A 22,337-nucleotide genomic window follows, 5' to 3' on the forward strand; every position below is an offset into this window, starting at 1 on the left:
TATATATATATATATATATATATATATATATATATATGAGACTGTTAATAATATATATCTGTGTGTATATATATATATATATATATATATATATATATATATATATATAAGCACAGGGTAGGTGCGGCACTCAGCTATGAAATAGAAAAACAACAGTACAGTCTTTAGGTGAATCAACGTTTCAGTGCTCTCTTTATTGGCACTATCGTCAGGATATGATATATATAAGCTGAGTGCCGCACCTACCCTGTGCTTATACCCTGCTGGAGATCAGCTGTGAGGGCACCAGCGCCAGCTTATTTCGGATCAGCTTGGAGTGCCGGTCCCATCGAGACATATATATATATATATATATATATATATATATATGTACATTTGAGAAACCGCACACCAACAGGTGTAAAGCAGGGTGCCAGATCACATAGAAAGTTGCATATACTGGGTGTTCTCCTTTAACAGAGAGTGGTCTGCACACCAAGTTGAAGAAAGAAACATCTTTATGTAGATGAAAAAATTGCAGCACATGGCATTACATAGGAATCAAAAAACAAGTAAGTAGGTGCAGGTTACTTATCCACAGCCCATCATAGCGTCATAGGGGGACCTGCCACCAATTCCACAGCATGTATACCCGACAGCCTGTTTCGGTGGTGCGACCACCTTCCTCAAGGACCCTTGAGGAAGGTGGTCGCACCACCGAAACAGGCTGTCGGGTATACATGCTGTGGAATTGGTGGCAGGTCCCCCTATGACGCTATGATGGGCTGTGGATAAGTAACCTGCACCTACTTACTTGTTTTTTGATTCCTATGTAATGCCATGTGCTGCAATTTTTTCATCTACATAAAGATGTTTCTTTCTTCAACTTGGTGTGCAGACCACTCTCTGTTAAAGGAGAACACCCAGTATATATATATATATATATATATATATATATATATATATATATATATATATAGTTTGCGGGGACCTGGGACTGGCTTAATCATTTTCACTTGCTCCGGTGCCTCCGTATCCACCGCAGAGGGTCTGAGTCTGAACTTTCTGATGTGACTATGCTGGGCGGCGGGGCCGTAACACAGCAGACCGGTGGACCCTCCCCTCTTACACCTGGGTGAGGGCATGGGTGCCGGACGTGTTCCCGATGTCGGGATCCCGACTGTCGGAACCCCATACCACACAGGAGGGTATAAGGTGAGCACTTTTTTCATTATGTATTGTACATCCTGACGATTTTTCGCTAAGAAATGAAACGTTGATGTGAATGACCGTGTGGTGATCTTCATTTAATGAAAATTCTCAGAGTGCCACGTTAATTACTAAGAGATATAGATATATATATCCATCAGTAGTGGCTGGCACTCACATGAATGTCTGGTAAACTGCCGGGGTGCCAATGCAAGGATATAGATGCCGCAGAGATGGATGTCACTCCTCCGGACTTGCAAATAATGAACGCAACACACAGGGTAGTGGTCAACGTTTCGGAAGCTTTACTTCCTTTTTCAAGACAGTGGGGTGCAATACAAAGCAAAAATGAAAAACAAGCTTACCTATAAAGAGTGCACAAGGAGAGATCTGCCCAGCAAGTGTGACCGGCTCATGGTCCACGCCGTTCTCCTGGCCCGGCGTCTCCCGGAAGTGTGGGATGAAGTCACATCCACCGCAATCATCTGGTGCTCTGGCTATCAGCAGAGGAGGCATGCCCATTGCCGTCAGTCTCCGTTGCTAGGGGAGACTGACGGCAATAGTCAGGCACTCAGGAGGTGAACTCTGCACGGAGTGAAACCCGCTACCCTGATAAGGGCTGCAGGATCGTTCATACCGAGTATCACACAGACAATCAAAATACAATTTGCATAAAAAATAATAAAAGTATCAATGTGCTAATCTGCCCGCGCACCACTAGCCGGCACGCGCTTCGCAAATTAGCTTCCTCAGGGCCAACCTGACTTCAGATCTGGCGTGGATTATATATGTGTTCATCCAATCATCATGCTTGTGTTGAGAGCGTCATACGTAGATATCCAAGAGGTGTCGCCAGTGGAATGATTGGCAAGTAGTCTACAATGCATGCAGTTATTCAAGTGGAATACTTTTGAGTATTGATAAAATATGCGGTTGTAATCAACTGGGATACATTGTATCAAGAGATGTTGCATATGTAACTGGTCTGTCACTGATACATGCTGAATAAAAAACAATCTGTGTAGTGTTGTACAGTGTACAATGGAGGACCGGTACATGCTAATCTGTTAGTAAAATATTGTATAACTATAAATACAGTAATGTGCAATTGTAGCACCCGGTAAATTATAGATATTAGCAATGTTTGTATTGAAAATAAGGGGGAAGTAGAAGAAACGAGCAGAAGGAAAGAGAGGAGGAATATACCGTTCATTCCTAACTGTATTGGACAAGAAAAAAGGGCTAGTGGCAGAGAGTGAAGACTCTGCTAATGTGATAGTATGTGAGATAGTGAAAACTGGGAAACTGCAAGCAGTGATAAGAACTCATAAAATGTGCGTGATCCTGGATGGGTGCTAACCATGTCTAGATTAGATCAGCCTGCTGATGGTGTACTAGAGATTTGCAGTCAGTCTCTCTCTATCTGCCAATACCTTCAGCCTAAGTCTGATCTATATTTTTATTAGATCTAAACCTACATATCTAAAAAATAAAACAAAATTTATTATACATGTATTCCTTCAATATTAAGGATATGTTAGGGACCTCGGAGGTACCCACCGAACCCGATCCCTAACTCTGTTTGTCTCTCCCCGTGGTTAGCGGACAGGTGCAGTGCTATGCTTCACCTTTAGCAGCCGTGTTCGAAGTAGCTGGTTGGGCCAGCTCCAACCCCGATGCCCCCAGGTCTTATGTGAGACAACTCATCCACGAGACAGAGAGATGAGCAAAAGGATTAACTAACTAAACCAAAATGGAACAGTGGAATACCTCCACAAGCAACAAACTTCCAGCGTGGAATCCAGGAGCAAGGCCCCACAGAACCCCTGGGAATGCAACAATGCACAAGATGGAACCGAATAACCCAAATAGTAAATGTAACAATACACAGGATGGTAACAGTGGTCAAAATATACCAACTGCGAAATGAATGCAACAATGCAAAAGATGATACCACAAGTGATAAATGCAATCAACCCCTGACTTATCTGGAAGATGGGAATCACAGGTATCAAAGAGGTTGAGCAAGCAGGAGAGCTGTGACTGGAAGCTGGCTGAGATGCTGCACACAAGAACACTGGACAGTAGGACACTGGAACTGGGAACACTGGTAGTGACAAGAAACACAGAACTATAACCAGTATCTGTGCTCAGCAGACGCCGGCCTTATATTCCAAAAACGCTGCCCTGCGGAGTATGATGTCAGCCACTGCCACTGATGCGTGCTGTTGTCTGCAGAGGGTGGAAGTTCGGGCCATTGCCTAACAACGGACCCAACTGTTTCTCCCTACCCACCTGGCTACTGCCAAGGAACATGGCCACCGCCTGCTGTGTCCCAGAGCCTCCGGCTCTGTCACTGACAGCAGCACTGCCGGAGGCAGAGGTGCAGCAGCGGTGGCGCCAAACAGGATATAGTGGGAGAAAATAATAATAAATATATTAACACATCACATGTGAATTAGAATACAGATCTTAGTAAAATTTCCCCAATGAGTTAAATATTAAACTGCAAACTGTCATTACCTTCCATAGTATAATAGTATAAGACTGAACTGTGGGCAAAAGTATATAGCTCTCACCCATTTCTACACTTGCCTGTGCTGAGACAGCTGTAACCCAACTGAACCAGACTCTACAAACTGCCCTTGATGAAGCTGCTCCAGCTACTCCCCACAATCCACGTAGGCTTAGATGCCAACCATGGCACTCTAAATTAACAAGACACCTGCAAAAACTATCACGTAGATTTGAACGTCAGCGGTGTAAATCTCAAAATCCAAGTGACTGTCACATTTAAGACAACCTACCACTCCTATCGTAATGCTCTAGACAAACTAAACAAACTTATTTTCAATCTCTCATCTCTTCTCAGGCCACTAACCCCAAGCGACTTTTTAATACATTTAAATCAATTCTTTACCCTCCTTCACCCTCCCCCCTGCCAATATCAGTGCGCAAGAGCTTGCTTCCTTGTTCAAGGAAAAGATTTCTAAAATCCAAGAAGAAATGGCATGCTCTTCCTCAGCCAGTGGCTTGCTAACTTAATTCCAGAGCCCTTTGCCACTTTCTCCTCATTTGACCCCACAAGTGAGGATGAAGTATCTACAGTACACTCTTCTCATCTTCCTACTCCACTAACTCTCCTCTTGATCCTATACCCTTACAAGTCAGTAAAGTTCTGTCTCCTGTGCTTATCCAAAGCTTAACTAAAATCTGTAACCACTCTCTCTACTGGTATCTTTGCTTCTCTGTACAAGCATGCACTTATTATTCCCATTCTAAAAAAAACACAATTCTGATCCAAACTGTCTCTTTAACTACCGTCCTATCTCTCAGCTCCAATGCCTCTCCAAGCTAGTTGAGAAATTTGCCTACACTCGCCTCACAAATTTTCTTAACTCCTACAACTTATTGGACCCACTTCGGTCAGGCTTTCGCTCTCAACACTCCACAGAGACAGCATTGACTAAAGTAGTCAATAATCTGGCCACTGCTAAATCTAAAGGCCATTTCTCACTTCTTATTCTTCTAGATCTCTCAGCTGCCTTAGACACTGTCGAACACTCTCTTCTCATACACACACACTACAATCCCTAGGTCTTCAGAACACAGCCCTTTCTTGGTTTACTTCCTACTTATCTAATCGCTCTTTCAGTGTTCCCTTCTCTGATTCTACCTCCTCCTCACTACCTCTGTTTGTTGGAGTACCACAAGGTTCAGGTTTAGGTCCTCTGATTTTCTCAATCTATCCCTCCTCACTAAGGAAACTATTCACTTCTTTTGGATTTGAGTATCATCTGTACACTGATGATACTCAGATCTATCTATCCTCCTCGGAATTGTCACCTACAGTATTGGTCCGTGTCTCTGAATGTCTTTCTGCCAATTCATCTTGGATTTCATCTCACCACCTCAAACTCAACATTTCCAAAACAATGTAATTATATTCCCATCAGCCAAGAGTAGTTACCAACCTGATATCTCTATCACTGTTGAGAACACAACAATTAATCCTACTCCACAATCTCACTGCCTAGGGGTCATCCTGGACTCTGAACTGTCCTTCATTCCTCACATTCAATCTGTCTCTAAAAGATGTTACATGCATCTAAAAAACATATCCAAAATGTGTCCGTACCTTACACAAGACACTGCAAAATCTCTTATCCATGCACTCATTATATCACGCATTGATTATTGCAATGACCTCCTTACCGGTCTTCCTAAGAAGAGACTCTCACCGCTACAATCCACTTTGAATGCAGCTGCGATGCTGATCTTCCTGGCTAGATGTTCATCGTCTGCTGATCTGCTCTGTCAGTCCCTCCATTGGTTGCCTGTATATTACCGCATTCAATATAAAATACTTCTACTTACATACAAAGCCATCACTCTGACTACATCGACTTATATCTTCGCTTATCTCAAAATATATCCCCACCCGACCTCTCCTCTCTGCACAAGATCTGCGTCTCTCATCCACACTTATTACTTGCTCCCACTTAAACTTGCAGGATTGTTGTCGGGCAGCACCCACCCTATGGAATGCCCTTCCATGCATACTAAGGCCAGTATTCAATGCCTCTGATTCTCCATATTTTCTGGGGAATCAGGCAATTCCCCGGGTTTACAGGGAATTTTCTCACTGGAAAAACAATTCGCCCTATTCAATGGACACAATTCTCTGCAAATGAAGAGCGAATGTCTGGCGATTCTCTGTTTGTGATTCTCCGCGATTCGCCAGTGGTTTTCAATGGGGTTATTAGTGGAATTCGCCGAGAGTGTATTCAATGCTGAAGTGGAGAACTGCTTTCTCCAGTGATTTTCCCCAGATTCTCCATTTTACATTCATCATCTTTTTCTGGAGAACTGGAATGTGATCTTTGAAAATAAAGCGTTTTTTTATTTTTATTTTGGTGTAAAAAAATCTGATTTTTTTTCTCTGAAGGGGTATGCTATTTTTATTCATGTGCTTGCAGCACATGAACATATTTTAATTATTATTATTTATTTTTTTTAAACAATTTTTTTTTTTTTACACATTCACCAGCAGGGGGCCGAGCCGGGAGACGCTCATTAATATTCATATATTCACTGCACACTCGTCCCGATCATTACACATGCACGATCGGGACCAGTGTGTAGCAGCTCCCTAACACAGCCCCCTGCCAGCTCTGGGGGCTCTCCCTGTGTCCCCCACAGCCCTCCTTCACCCCCGCAGTGTCCGGCGCAGGCAGGGAGGCTTCCATCTCCCTGCCTGCAGCCGTCCCCCAGCTCCCCGGCGGCATTCGCCGGGGGGGGGGGTTAAAATTCGCCGCCAGGGGCAGAGAGCCCCTGAGGCGTTGAATAGGGAGAACGGGCGGCTGCCCGGCGAATCTCCCTACAGGGAGAATTGGGGAGAAAGTGCAGCGAATCCTACACAGGATTCGCTGCAGCTCCCCAGAGCAGGCATTGAGTACCTGCCTAAGACTCTCCTCTAGCTTCCAAAATTTCAAGCATTCCCTGAAAAGTCACCTCTTCAGGCAAGCTTATCATATTCAGGACCCCACACAACCTCCTGTAGCATTTACAGTGTATATTTAATTGCATCCCACCAGGACTGTCCTGTAATCTGATGGGACTGCCATGCTATGGAATTCTATCCTTATGTATCCCTCCTATTAGCCCTATAGATTGAAAGATTGCGAGCAGGGCCCTCCTACCTCCATGTCAGTTTGTATCTACCCAGTTTGTTTATTCACTGTAGATTGCAATTGTAAAGCGCAATGGAATATGCTGCGCTATATAAGAACTGTAAATATAGCCATCTTGGATTTGCCCTTAGTTAAAATGGCCACTGTAGCATCACCATATATACACCTCTCTAGAATAAAAAGTGGGTGGGGACTGACACAAACAGGAAGTGCAATGATAGCTGGGACCTGCAAAAGAGTGCACCAGTGTGGCCAATTCCGCTTATAATTCTGCTTGGTTTTTCCCAATTAGCTTGTTTTCCCTGCTAGTTGTGGGTAGCTTGTTTTTGAGGTTGTTGCCTTGTTCTCAGGGCCAGTCGTGGATTGGATGCTGCAGAACAAAGCTGGCTCGTGATTTGCTGTGCAGGGATCAGGTGGGTGGGTCTGCAAGAAGTGATCACTGCTTCCTGTAGCTGCTGTATGGTGTGCTGCCTGTTATCTTCAGGGATCAGGGTGACGGATAGAAGCAGGTATGTGTATGTGTGCTGCAGCAGCCTGTACATCAGCAGCCACTCAGCCTCCACATTCCCTGGGCTTCCTTATAGTTACTTAGCTCACACGGAAGCCGGGACTGCTCTGGCCGTGCTCTGTGCTGCTGTACGTTCCTCAGCAGCAGGGAGGGGGAGGACGGGGGACTGCTGCCCTAATCACAGACTTATCAGAGGTGCAGCAGGGAGGGGGAGGATTGGGGACAGAAGCAGTAGTCCTCCTGTACTAAAGGTGCCCGCACTCTAGAAAGATCTGCAATCATAAGATGTGCGCATAAATTAGCCTTCAAATCTTTTGTCTGTCCTAGACAAAAAATTTCAGGCCAGCGCACCTCTTTACCAGAGATTTTTCTTAAGATCCCATGCGCGTTCCTATAGATCTTTTGTCAAATCATCTGATCTTTCATGCAGCACGTAAGATCAGAAGATTTAGCAAAAGATCCACGGGAGCGCGCATCGGACCGAAACCGGACGATCTTCGACCAATTATCAGTAAACATCGGATGATATATCGGCCGATTTATCGGAAAACGGCCAATCGGCCAAAAAATGTTCTAGTGTGTGGGCACCTTTACACAGATTACTGTGGTCATGAGGGGTCTGTAATACCCAGCAAGGTATGTGATTAGTCTGACCATGCCGAATATCTCATATACAGTGCTATTTTTCAGCAGGAACCAGCAGGAACTCAGTTTCTGAACCTCTAATTAAATATGACATCATCAGGAACTAAAAATGTACTTTCCATAAGATTTTCCATAAGTTTGATTTTAAAGTCACCTGTGATTGCCTTTGTTTCTAAATACAATATATACATCTATCTCACCCTCCCTCTCTTTATTATATATATATTATTTTTTATTTAATTGATCCACCCCCAGACCTGGAGTTCCTGGACCTGTTTTTCCAGAAAAATAGTACTGCTTAAATATTTAGCCATTCATTATATTTATCTGTCACTCATCCCCACTGTGTATAATGCTGGGTGGTATTAGAAGAGTGATTGACAGCGTTATACACACAAAGTTCCCACCAAGCGTTATACACAAACCCGCCCCCCAGGGAAAAGACCAGTGTTATACACACTACCACCCCCTTCACATCACCTTCCCCCACCCAGCCAGGGCTACAGTACACGGGCCACCATCCACCATTACTCCACAGCCACCAGGTGAGCGGCAGGTCTGCCCGCACCCCCGCGACCCACCCTCCCATGATTCGTGGGCCCCCGCGATTCATGACACCCCCCATCGCCCCCCCTCCCGCAATTCGTGGACCCCCTCAACCCCCTCCTGCAATTCGCGCCCCCCCCCTTCCCGCAATTTGCGGACCCCCTCTTCCCATGATTCACGTCCCCCCCCGTGCCTCCCCCCTCCCGCGATTTGTGGACCCCCACAACCCCCCTTCCCGCAATTCACGGCACCCCCCCCTTCTGCGATTTGCGGACCCCCGTGACCCCCCTCCCGCAATTCAGGGACCCTCACAACCCCCCTTCCCGCAATTTGCGGACCCCCCCTTCCCATGATTCATGTCCCCCCCCGTGCCGCCCCCTTCCCGCGATTCACGGCACCCCCCCCTCCTGCGATTTGCGGACCCCCGCGACCCCCCCTCCCGCAATTCAGGGACCCTCACAACCCCCCCTCCCGCCATTTGCGGACCCCCCTTCCAGGGATTCGAGCAACATTCAAAAGGTCGACATGGGGTTTTTCACTGTTTTTTTTAACCGAATGTCAACACATTCGACGTGGACACAGTTTATAGTGCACCACATCTCCTCGCTTCACTCGGCTCACTATTTTATTCTCCCACCACGGCCTAGTGCATGGGTCTTCAACCTGTGGCCCTCCAGATGTTGTGAAACTACATGTTCCAGCATGCATTGCCACATTTTTTCCTATAAGAGCATGCCAAAACTGTCAGGGCATGCTGGGACATGTAGTTCCACAACATCTGGAGGGCCACAGGTTGAAGACCTGTGCCCTAGTGGATGGTAGGGTATGAAATACCGCCTGTCGGCACAGGGCAGTTAAAAAACTGTCGAAAATCCCATGTCAACCTTTTGAATGTTGTCCTAGACACAGTCGAACTAATGACCTGTCGAACTAATGACCTTTTGACCTTGAATCAGGTTCACCTTTTCCCATGTCGATCTAGACCTATGTCGACCTAAAGACTGTCGACCATCATTCTGTAGACCAAATGACAGCATCCCGTACTAGTGATAGCACTAACCACACTGACTGCCCTCTATAAGGAAACCACTATATATATATATATATATATATATATATATATATATATATATATATATATATATATGTCACTCACCAGTCTTGCAGCTTACATAAGTGTTTTTAATCAGGCAGCATGGCAGACAATTGTCCGGTCAACATTTCGATCCACCTCTAGGACCTTTGTCATGAGTCCTATACATGGAAAGCAGACTCTTGTGTCGCGCCCAGAGAATTGATGTAATTTTTTGTATGTTGGGGCTGCCTATCTCACAAGATCCCCTGTTGGAGGGGGAATATGGGAGCACAGTTGTGAGTTGGCGCCACTAATGATGATCTTCACAATTTCATCAGTCCATCCTTAATACAATTCACTCTAGTATATAGAATGAGTCCAAATAATTTAAAAAATGTATTAAAAACGTCTCTTAATCCACACAGTGGCAACAAGTCATCCAGATCTTAATGGTTTTCATTGAGACAATTCAAACGCTTGATACCAGCAGAAGAAACCCAACGCGTTTCGCCCTTAAAGGGACTTCATCAGGGGTTAACTACAAAATTAATTGATAACATTTAGAATGTAAATTTGTTTAAAAATTGTAAAAAACAAAAATGGACTACATAATGGCATACTGGTACAGTACATTTTTTGGCTACATATGTCATGATTTATTTACATGAAAGGGATAAAAACATCAAGGGAGAAAATGGAGACAGGTGAACAGACATGGAACAGCAAAACAGATATACCATTTATGGTACAAGATAATGTGGTTAATTACATACCGGATCGTAAGGATTTAATAAGGCAGTCTTTCCCAAGAGGAATTAATTCCTATTAGGTGGTAAGTGAGTCCTTGAAACAGTATAACACCTAGTAAGGGATAATGAGAATTCCTTATCAGAAATAGGTTTATTCCTTATCATAAATAGGTTTCACCTACTCTAATGTGGAGTTAATTCTCCCATTCAAATGGAGATTATGTGCTAAGCCATCTGTACAATGTGAGAGGAGTACCCCACTCCATTGGTTGAGTAGACAAATGAAAGAAGTACCAATTAGTGTGTTTTCTGTGGATAAACCAACCGGCTGGGTGGCGGAAGACCTTTCTCCTGGATATGCTGCTAATATATTTGCAGTCTGATGTTACGTTAGTGGATAAGGTCTCTCTTTAATGGCAGTACCTATGTACAAATGTTCCATTTAGTGTGAAACCACTTACTGGGACTAAGAGGGTTATTTTGGTTCACTCTTTCTGACAAATTCCTTCTTAGATGGACAAAACCATGTGCACTGCAGGCGGGCAGATGCAACTTGTGCAGGGAGAATTAGATTTGGGTGACTTATTATCAGTACTATTGGGATGGAATCTGACATAATTAAATCCCCTTAAATGTAACATCTGGTAGGAATACATAACAAACTACAGATTAATTCATTACAAGCATATATCAGTTATGCAAAGTTCTACATACTATCTGCAATAGTCAATTTAGGTTGCTTACCCTTCAATGAGTGTGCTCTGGTCACAGGCTCTGTCTGAATGAGACTGCTCTATTCTCTGATGAGGGTTAAATAGGGCTAGGGGATGACATCACTTCCTCTCATTGGCTAAATAACTGGGATAATAAGACTGTTGATACTCTGTCATTTTGATACCCAAACGCCTTCCTGGTAAAGGGTTTGCCTGGAACTGAAGCCTCGGTGGGGGCAGACAGGATCCTGCAGACTGGTGGGTGCCTGCAGGCCAGAAGACCATGTGTGCCACGGCCAGGGGGTCCTTCTGGTCCAGCCTCCTCTTTCCTCATTGCGGGGGGCTGAGCTGATGCCTGCGCGTCACCGCCGGGTGAAGCGGCCAGGGGATCCTGGATACTTTTATGTAACAAAATCAAGCGCTTGTATTGTGAATATTGCTAATGTGCATGCCCCACAAAATAAGTAAAATAAAAATAAATATAAAAATCAAATTAATAATAATAATAATAATAATAATAAGGGCCAGGGGATCCTGCTGGAGGCTGCGGTGGACTCCTCTGGTGGGGCCGTGGATGCTGCCACACTCTGGCGCCCTCTGTTCCTTCTCCACCTCCCTTCCACCTCTTTCTCTGTCTCTGTGTTAAGCACCGCAGGAGCGCTCCAGGAAGGACAGAGCGGCATGTTCGTTCAGCCGCCTGTCCTTCCGGCTCTGACGTCCGGTTGCTAAGCAACCAGGGACGCCGGAGGACGCCGGGGGGACTTCCTGCCCACGGCAGCGCCGTTGCCTAGCAACGGCAGACGCTGCCGGGCAGAGAGGCAGGATAGCCTCTAATACTGTAGGTTAAAATAAAGCAGACCACAGGTGTCTGAGGGGGTTTATCAGGGCAGGCGGGGCTCAGGCCCCAGTTCCATTGGCTCCTGTCTTCTTTATCTAGGGAGCCAGCCCAACAGTCCTCGCCGGTGATAGCTCCTGTTTGGTCCTATCTGCCAGCTCCTGTCCGGTCTGCTTCCCAGCTGTTCCCAGTGGTATCCTCGTGGACATCCCATCTTCAGGGTTCTCCCAGCGTCGTGAGTTGCCCCACTTGGGGTAGTTTCCTTTTGCCTTTTTTCATTATTGTTCCTTGCCTTGTATATCTTCTTTCTGTCTGCCGGTTTGGCAGGTCCTTTTCGTTGGGGCATCTATTTCAGCTCCCATCCTTTTCCTCCCCTTGCTTCCCAGTCCACCTGGGAATCTCAGTCCCTCTAGTTCTATTGTGCTTTTGTATTTTGCTTTGTATTCTTTTTGTTCCCTGGGCGACTGTTGTCGCGGGTTGTGGCGACCAGGTCGCTGGCGCTTAGCTGCGTTAGCCAGGGTTCGGCAAGTCGCCGTTTGTTAATTTTAGTTAGGACCCTTAGCCAGCTTTCCTCTTGGCCGTACCCTAGGGGGGTCCCCGGCTCCTTATCCTTCCGTAACTCCTGGCTGCACCGGAGCTTGGGCGGGCGTAACTCGCCCATTCAAACGTGGCGGCTACAGGCGAAGCCTATAATATCTGCAGGAGTCGGTCACCGAGCCTGGGGGGTACAACAGAGGTAGTGTAGGATTTTTGCCGTGGCTGTCCTAAACAGCAGTCCCGGCTGTGGGGTCACACCCGAAACCTAACACTCTGCCTCCCTCGTGCTCGTCCTCTCTCTTCTGCAAGGCTCCCCATCTCCGGTGGCAGGGGAGGAAAGCTCCGGTGGATAGGAGCTCGCATGTGTGTGGCCATCCTTGGCCCCACCAGATGCAAAAAAATATATATATTTGTATATATAAATGTCCAAAAGAACAGCACTCAGGAGGCAGTAATTAAACAAAAAAACAAGTCTGTATTAAAGAACAAGCTTTCGGGGTGTGACCCCCTTCATCAGGTCTGTACCTGATGAAGGGGGTCACACCCCGAAAGCTCGTTCTTTATTACAGACTTGTTGTTTTGTTTAATAACTGCCTCCTGAGAGCTGTTCTTTTGGACATTTGCATAATTTTTCTTCGGGCACCGGGGCCTATTGTCATTTGAGCTACTAGAGAGTGCCGGTGGATTTGGATCTTTATTTGTATATATAGATATGCTTTCTTACAGGGATGTTATTAGTCTAGTGCTATTCGGTCCCCCACACCATTAGTACCAACAAACATATTCAAAAAATAAAAAAAAGAAAACTGGATGTGTTCCAGGTCCATCTCCATCACCAGAAGCAATTTAATGGACTATTTTCATTTAGGCCTTGCGGGGCTACAGTGTCCAGTGTGTAGATCGATTTCACTTTGCGTTGTTGTAAAGTTCTTGTTCGGTCCCCACCATGAATTGGTTTGGATACATGGTCACTCAACATTGATTTAATGCTGGCTTCTTGGTGTCCATATTCCAGACAATGTTTTGCCACTGGTTTATCCATTTTACCAGTCTCTAAAGCCAGTCTGATAGTATACCTGTGGTTGGCCATGCGATCTCGGAATGGTCTTGTAGTCATCCCAACATAATACGACCCCCAGGGACATCTCAGCATGTATATAGCAAATGCCAAAGTACGTGTTAGTCGATATCGGATCTTTATCCGCTTTCCAGTTAGTGAATGTGCCAATGTCCCTCCAATCAGCATTGCACTACAAGTAGTGCATCCTTTGTATCACACACATCCAGGTTTATTGGCCTGCAGCCATTGTGAACAACTGATAGGGACACCTTGCTACAAGCCACCAGCCAGCATCTGGTACAACTAAAGTAAAATTTACTGATTTCCCAATTTTTATGGACAAACTCCCCAGAGGAACTTTTGGTGATACAACTAAATGAAATGAAGTTTAGATCTTAGTATGACCAACTTCAAAGGGTTCACAATGGCTGCGGTCCAGTAATACATCTCATGTGAAATCGAAACTCCCATCTTAGTGACCTTCCCCCACAGAGTGTGAATCCGCACCGGATTTCCACTGTTCTCTTAATGGTTAGACCCATCTGTGTGCAGAGACAGCAGTGTCCGGTGAGCGTATCCATCACCATGGTAACTGTAAATAAGCAACACTAAGAGCATATTGATTGGCTTATACTATACAGGGAGAGATGCAAAGCTAGAGGGCAGAGAGACTGAATGGGGGAAATTTACTAAGATGTGTATTCTACTTCACATGTGATGTTGCTAGGGGCAACCAATCAGAATCCACTTCTTATTTATTTCGCACCCTCTAGAAGATAGTAGACAGAATCTGATTGGTTGCCCATAGCAAGACCACATGTGAAGTAGAATACACATCTTCGTAAATTTCCCCCTTTGATTCCTATTGGGAGAAAATGCTGTATACTGCAAATAACACTATTATTATTATTATTATTATTATTATTATTATTATTATTATTATTATTTACCGCACAAGCATTAGAGAGAGCTGTTGTTGCAGGGAGGTGGAAAGTTGTGGAGAATGAATAGCATTAGTATTTCTGCTTTCCAGTATCATATGTTAGTCATCAAATACTGGATGAGAGATTCCACCATGTCCAAGGCACTGATAGTATTAGCTTCTGCTTGTCACAAATGACTGCTCAGAGCATCTCTGTTGCATTTATTGCAGTGCAGAGTGTCCGCTCGGCTGTCTGATAAATGTAGGGTAGGGATTTATATCACTGTATATGTCCCCTATAGATAGAGAGAGTCTGGGAAATTAGACAGTATCTGTTCTGCTGTCTGACATCTGCTATATAAGCAGATATATAAATTATAGGCCCTTATTCTGGTTGGTGCGGTAATATCCGCGTGCGTTCGTGCCGCCAATGTTTTGTGTCTGCGCATGTGCGAGCGGGGCATACGGCCAAATCCCGCATGATATGTGAACACTCCGAACAGGGGGTGGAGAGGGGCGTAAAGGGCTGTTTGGGCTCATTACCATATGTTTACACCCCGCGTTTCATGGGCGTTCCCATGAAAACGCTGGGCGTACGTATGCTAATGCGGCCGTGACGCACGTGTAGGGGGCGGACATATGACATCGCCGGATGTCAGCTGCCCGCCCAGATCCCTGCTTTTGCACGGAGAAATGCCCGTGTGGTCTGAGGTTGCGGGAGCTGCCTGACCACTCGGTCCTGCATTCGATGGTCTGCGACCATCGAATGATGGGGGAGGTTCCCAGAGATGAAGGAGGTGTATTCATGAGAAATACACTCGTACACCGTGCGGTCAGCAGCTTACCGCATTCGGACGGAATGAGCGATCCATACGAAAGGCGGGGTTTAGTACGCATGGTCCTGGCCGCATATTCGGCTCCGTCCGCACCGACCAGAATAAGGCCCATAGAGACAGGTAGCGGTTTCTGCTGTCCTGAACTGGCTGTAATCACTATTTTCTGATGCTCTGGCAGCGTTTCTAGCTGTCAGAATGAGAGAACCGTTGTAGTATAGAGATCTATGTATAGAGCCGCTTAGAATGCGTCAGATCGGATTTTTAAGCAGTTTGTTTAAACTATCTAAACAGTATTACACATGAAGGCAATTTGATACAATCGTTTATAAAAAGTAGCTTTCTCAGCACACATGAAGCAATTTAAAACAATTGATATGCAGAGGTACTTGTTTCTGTTTATTCAGAATCTCTATTTATCAAATGAATACACCCAAAATGCGAGATCTATGTATAGAGCCACTTGGAATGTATCAAACAGGATTTTTAAGCAGTTTGTTTTAAACTATCTAAGCAGTATCCAATATAAAGGCAAATTGAAACAATTGTTTCTGCAAAGTAGCTTTTTTTATCACATATGAAGGAATTCAAAGCAATTGATATGTGGAGGTACTGTTTCTGTTTATTCAGGACCTGTAATTGCCAAATTATTACACTCAAAATGCCAATTTCAATGTTACTGAGAAATATAACAGTATATCAGTATATCTATAGCATAGTTCAAAGGATAAGAGGGTAAGGAAAAGCCGGGAGCTTCCTATGTGGCAGGAACACATATGATATATTGTATGCAGCCCTTTCACAAGTGATGTATCGCATGCGACCCCTGTTCCCCGCATGCAGGTCCGACCTTCAGGCCTGATATGCTCAGGGCATCGCATCGGATCCGATGGCATGTCATACAGATGGGGCCATTCTCCACCGTGCCACCAGCTCACCATATCTCAGTAGCTGGTGGGTTAGGATGTGTGGGCACCCCGTTCTGTCGGACAGCACGATGGGAGCCACTCTAATGAGAGTGGCCCCATCTGTACACATCTAGTTTGGGCCAATTTCTCAGCCCGATCCATCGGAGATGAATGAAATTGGCCCAAATCGCTGTAAAACTTCTCCGAGCTTTGTATCTCTACCCGTATAATATAAGCTAAACGATGTGCTCTTAGATCAGTATTGATTATTTACAGTTACCATGGTGATGTATACACTCTGTTAATTAAGAGAAGAACGGAAATTCAGGGCAGATTCACGCTCTTTGAACCTACACCGGAAGGTAACATTTATACCGTTGTGTCTGACGACGGTTGGAATAAAGTGAAACGTTATATGAGGTGACGGACTATCTGACTCAGTGAGACCAGTCTGTGAGTGCTGCCAATTTACACCAGTATATGTGAGTTATTCCTATAATCATTTCCTCCATTTTCTCATTTGCAGAATCCGTATTGCCGTGACTTGCTGTATGATCTCTGTAACTGGAGGCAGAAACATAACCGGATCCTCCTCTCCCCTCCGGTGTATGTGGGAAACTGCGGCCGGCCAGTGATACGGGAGAGTAAGGTGAGCAGAGCAGCTTTTTATGCCAAGCCAGGCAGTCCTGAACTGAAAGTGACAGAGCAGGTCGTGTAGCCAAGCCAGGCAGTCCTGAACTGAAAGTGAGTGAGCAGGTCGTGTAGCCAAGCCAGGCAGTCCTGAACTGAAAGTGATAGAGCAGGTCGTGTAGCCAAGCCAGGCAGTCCTGAACTGAAAGTGACAGAGCAGGTTGTGAAGCCAAGCCAGGCAGTCCTGAACTGAAAGTGAGTGAGCAGGTCGTGTAGCCAAGCCAGGCAGTCCTGAACTGAAAGTGATAGAGCAGGTCGTGTAGCCAAGCCAGGCAGTCCTGAACTGAAAGTGACAGAGCAGGTTGTGAAGCCAAGCCAGGCAGTCCTGAACTGAAAGTGATAGAGCAGGTCGTGTAGCCAAGCCAGGCAGTCCTGAACTGAAAGTGATAGAGCAGGTCGTGTAGCCAAGCCAGGCAGTCCTGAACTGAAAGTGACAGAGCAGGTCGTGTAGCCAAGCCAGGCAGTCCTGAACTGAAAGTGAGTGAGCAGGTCGTGTAGCCAAGCCAGGCAGTCCTGAACAGAAAGTGACAGAGCAGGTTGTGTAGCCAAGCCAGGCAGTCCTGAACTGAAAATGATAGAGCAGGTTGTGTAGCCAAGCCAGGCAGTCCTGAACTGAAAGTGATAGAGCAGGTCGTGTAGCCAAGCCAGGCAGTCCTGAACTGAAAGTGACAGAGCAGGTCGTGTAGCCAAGCCAGGAAGTCCTGAACTGAAAGTGACAGAGCAGGTTGTGTAGCCAAGCCAGGCAGTCCTGAACTGAAAGTGACAGAGCAGGTCGTGTAGCCAAGCCAGGCAGTCCTGAACTGAAAGTGACAGAGCAGGTCGTGTAGCCAAGCCAGGCAGTCCTGAACTGAAAGTGACAGAGCAGGTCGTGTAGCCAAGCCAGGCAGTCCTGAACTGAAAGTGACAGAGCAGGTTGTGTAGCCAAGCCAGGCAGTCCTGAACTGAAAGTGACAGAGCAGGTTGTGTAGCCAAGCCAGGCAGTCCTGAACTGAAAGTGACAGAGCAGGTTGTGTAGCCAAGACAGGCAGTCCTGAACTGAAAGTGACAGAGCAGGTTCTGTAGCCAAGCCAGGCAGTCCTGAACTTAACGTGATAGAGCAGGTTGTGTAGCCAAGCCACCCAGTCCTGAACTGAAAGTAACAGAGCAGGTTCTGTAGCCAAGCCAGGCAGTTGTGAACTGAAAGTGACAGAGCAGGTTGTGTAGCCAAGTCAGGCAGTCCTGAACTGAAAGTGATAGAGCAGGCCGTCTAGCCAAGTCAGGCAGTCCTGAACTGAAAGTGATTGAGCAGGTCAGGTAGTCAAGCCAGTCAGTCCTGAACTGAAAGTGACAGAGCAGGCCGTTTAGCCAAGCCAGGCAGTACTGAACTGAAAGTGACAGAGCAGGTTGTGTAGCCAAGACAGGAAGTCCTGAACTGAAAGTGACAGAGCAGGTTGTGTAGCCAAGCCAGGCAGTCCTGAACTGAAAGTGACATAGCAGGTCGTTTAGCCAAGCCAGGCAGTCCTGAACTGAAAGTAACAGAGCAGGTCGTGTAGCCAAGCCAGGCAGTCCTGAACTGAAAGTGACAGAGCAGGTTGTGTAGCCAACCCAATCAGTCCTGAACTGAAAGTGACAGAGCAGGATGTGTAGCCAAGCCAGGCAGTCCTGAACTGAAAGTGACAGAGCAGGACGTGTAGCCAAGCCAGGCAGTCCTGAACTGAAAGTGACATAGCAGGTCATGTAGCCAAGCCAGGCAGTCCTGAACTGAAAGTGACAGAGCAGGATGTGTAGCCAAGCCAGGCAGTCCTGAACTGAAAGTGACAGAGCAGGATGTGTAGCCAAGCCAGGCAGTCCTGAACTATACATGATAGAGCAGGTCGTGTAGCCAAGCCAGGCAGTCCTGAACTTAACGTGATAGAGCAGGTCGTGTAGCCAAGCCACGCAGTCCTGAACTGAAAGTTACAGAGCAGGTTGTGTAGCCAAGTCAGGCAGTCCTGAACTTAACGTGACAGAGCAGGTCGTCTAGCCAAGTCAGGCAGTCCTGAACTGAAAGTGATTGAGCAGGTCGTGTAGCCAAGCCAGGCAGTCCTGAACTGAAAGTGACAGAGCAGGTTGTGTAGCCAAGCCAGGCAGTCCTGAAGTGAAAGTGACAGAGCAGGTTGTGTAGCCAAGACAGGCAGTCCTGAACTGAAAGTGACAGAGCAGGTTCTGTAGCCAAGCCAGGCAGTCCTGAACTTAACGTGATAGAACAGGTTGTGTAGCCAAGCCAGGCAGTTGTGAACTGAAAGTGACAGAGCAGGTTGTGTAGCCAATTCAGGCAGTCCTGAACTGAAAGTGATAGAGCAGGTCGTCTAGCCAAGTCAGGCAGTCCTGAACTGAAAGTGATTGAGCAGGTCAGGTAGCCAAGCCAGGCAGTCCTGAACTGAAAGTGACAGAGCAGGCCGTTTAGCCAAGCCAGGCAGTACTGAACTGAAAGTGACAGAGCAGGTTGTGTAGCCAAGACAGGAAGTCCTGAACTGAAAGTGACAGAGCAGGTTGTGTAGCCAAGACAGGAAGTCCTGAACTGAAAGTGACAGAGCAGGTTGTGTAGCCAAGCCAGGCAGTCCTGAACTGAAAGTGACATAGCAGGTCGTGTAGCCAAGCCAGGCAGTCCTGAACTGAAAGTAACAGAGCAGGTCGTGTAGCCAAGCCAGGCAGTCCTGAACTGAAAGTGACAGAGCAGGTTGTGTAGCCAACCCAATCAGTCCTGAACTGAAAGTGACAGAGCAGGATGTGTAGCCAAGCCAGGCAGTCCTGAACTGAAAGTGACAGAGCAGGCCGTGTAGCCAAGCCAGGCAGTCCTGAACTGAAAGTGACATAGCAGGTCATGTAGCCAAGCCAGGCAGTCCTGAACTGAAAGTGACAGAGCAGGATGTGTAGCCAAGCCAGGCAGTCCTGAACTGAAAGTGACAGAGCAGGATGTGTAGGATGTTGGGGACCCAAGACCATAGCTCAAGTGCAGCTGCGTCTAAGCCCTCTGCATTACGGTGTTCACCCACCCAGAGAAATGCTTATGGTGGGAGCTTGGCTGTTGCACTTCAGTCACATGTGGGATGCCTCGTGCCTAGGTTCCATGGATCTTATTTCACAGGGCTACAGACTGGAGTTCAACAGATCGACTCCCTGAAGATATTTCAGGTCAGGACTTCCAGCAGCTGTGAAGGGCAAGGTGATCCAGCAGCAAGCAATCACAAAGCTGATGCAATCCTGGGTCATAGTACCTGTCCCATTGCAGGAACGGGGTCTGGGGCATTACTCCTACTTATTTGTGGTACCAAAGCCGGATGGTTCGGTCAGGCCAATCCTGAATCTGAAATCCTTGAACCCCTATCTAAAAGTGTTCAAACTCAGGATGGAGTCATTGCAGGTGGTAATCGCCAGTTAGGAAGAAGGAAAATTCCTTGCTTCCCTAGACACCAAAGATGCATATCTTCATATTCCACTTTGGCCAACAAACCAGGCATACATAAGGTTCACCCTACGGGATTATCAGTTCCAAGTCTCGACTTTCGTACTGTCAACAGCTCGGTGCATCTTCACGAAGGTGATGGCAGAAATGATGCTCCTGCTCAGGTCATAAGGGTTAAATGTGATTCCCTACCTGGATGACCTACTGCTAAAAGCAATGTCGGAGGGTGAATATATTCTCGCAATCAATCATACATTACAGGTGCTATCAATGCGCAGGTGGCTCTTGAATCTACCAAACTCCTCCTTGGTCCCGAGCCAATGTATCCAATTTCTGATGATCTTGGAAACAGTGGACCAGAAGGTATACCTCCTGGGGGACAAGGTGATGTCCCCCAGGAGGGGGGCCCATGGGGCCCATAAAGTTCTAGTTATGCCCCTGTCCATGTGTGTTGGAATTGGGAGCCTTGTCATCCAAGAGCCTGTATCTTGTCTTTCATGAAGATAGGGCAGAGCTTTGGACTTGTCCGCAGTTCCGGCCTAAGGTGGTTTCGACATTACATCTGAACCAACCCATTGTGGTTCCTTTTAGTTCCAATCATCCTGGAATTCCAGAATTCTTGGATGTGATTCGAATGCTTAAGGCGTATGTTAAATGATCTGCTCGAGTGCGTTAGACAGAATGGCTTTTTGTGTTTTATGGTGCACACAAGAAAGGTTGTCCTGCTTTAAAGCAGATGATTGCCCGTTGGATTTGTTCTACTATACAACAGGCTTATGGGGCAGCAAAATTGCCTACACCAACCTCATTGAAGGTTCATTCTATAAAGGCAGTGGGATCATCCTGGGTGGCTGCCCATTGGGTTTCAGCCCTGCAGCTCAGCAAAGCTGCTACGTGGTCCAAGTCAACATACCATACAAAATTTTTAAAGTTTGATACTCTGGCCAGAGAGGATACCCAGTTTGGGCAGGTGGTTTTACAGCAGTCTCCACACATTCCCGTCCGTTCTGGAAACTTTGTGACATCCTTATCGTATTGAGACCCCATATGGATGATAGAGAAAATAGGATTTTATTACCTACCAGTAAATCCTGTTCTCATAGTCCATACGGGATACTGGGCGCCCGCCTCAGTGCGGATTTCTTCTGCATCTGGTTGTCACTATTATAGTTGTGACGTTCTTGCCTGTTGCCTAAAGTATGTTGTCACTTGAGTGACTTTATGTTTATTATGTTTCTATAAGTTTTTAACAGTTCTGTTAACTGTTATTGTGTTTGTTGTGTTGTGCTGGTATGAATCTCACCACATATCATGTATACGCATATCCTTTTCTCACGTACGTTCATTCTCCTTTGGGCACAGTTTTCCTTAACTGGCTTGTGGGTGGGGATGTGGAGGGGAGGAGCCAGTACACCCATTCTGAAGAAAGTTATATGTGCCTGTCTCCTGCGGAGAACCCTTAATTCTCTTTATATTGAGACCCCAGTATCCCATATGGACTATGAGAATAGGATTTGCCATTAGGTAATTAAAATCCTATTTTTTTTTTTTTTTTGTATCTGATTCCCAAGCACCAAACATCCCCAGATCTGTAACATATAAATGTGTGAACCCTGGTTCCTCTGCACACTTCACACTGAGCTGAGTGAATGTGAGATGATCACTTTGTTTATATCCCTATGGTGTGCCTGGAGTGTGTGGTGACATCCTACTGCATCAGCTGACCGTAGGGGGGATAGGATCACTAGCATGTGCTACCCATGTATGGTCAGTATTGTATGTTCTGTACATCTGAGGTCAGAGGAAAAACATTATACAACAATTATAGACACATTAATATACCGTGTATACTGTAGTTGGGTAGAGGTCTTTGTGCTGTACGTGTGACTGCAAATAGAGTCCCAGCAATTTGGGAACACAGAGATGTGTCCACATGCATCTATCCCCCACTCACCACAAGTCGGGTTACACCTAACATGTGAGCGCACTATGACTGGGTACCGCCAAGCGT

General features: G+C 46.2%; 1 protein-coding gene across 1 annotated transcript in view; it reads left to right on the forward strand.

Moving 5' to 3' along the window:
• The first annotated feature begins 7,100 nt into the window (after positions 1–7,100).
• Positions 7,101–22,337, forward strand: part of LOC146075994 (uncharacterized) — a 30,698-nt gene continuing 15,461 nt past the window's right edge. Inside the window, exons 1-2 of the mRNA XM_083185751.1 lie at positions 7,101–7,390; positions 16,739–16,861. The gene's annotated coding sequence lies outside the window, so the exon portion shown is untranslated. The remainder of the gene's footprint in view (positions 7,391–16,738; positions 16,862–22,337) is intronic.

This window comes from Crinia signifera, chromosome 4 (genome assembly GCF_055691185.1).
Source record: "Crinia signifera chromosome 4, ASM5569118v1, whole genome shotgun sequence".
Taxonomy (NCBI): Eukaryota; Metazoa; Chordata; class Amphibia; order Anura; family Myobatrachidae; genus Crinia; species Crinia signifera.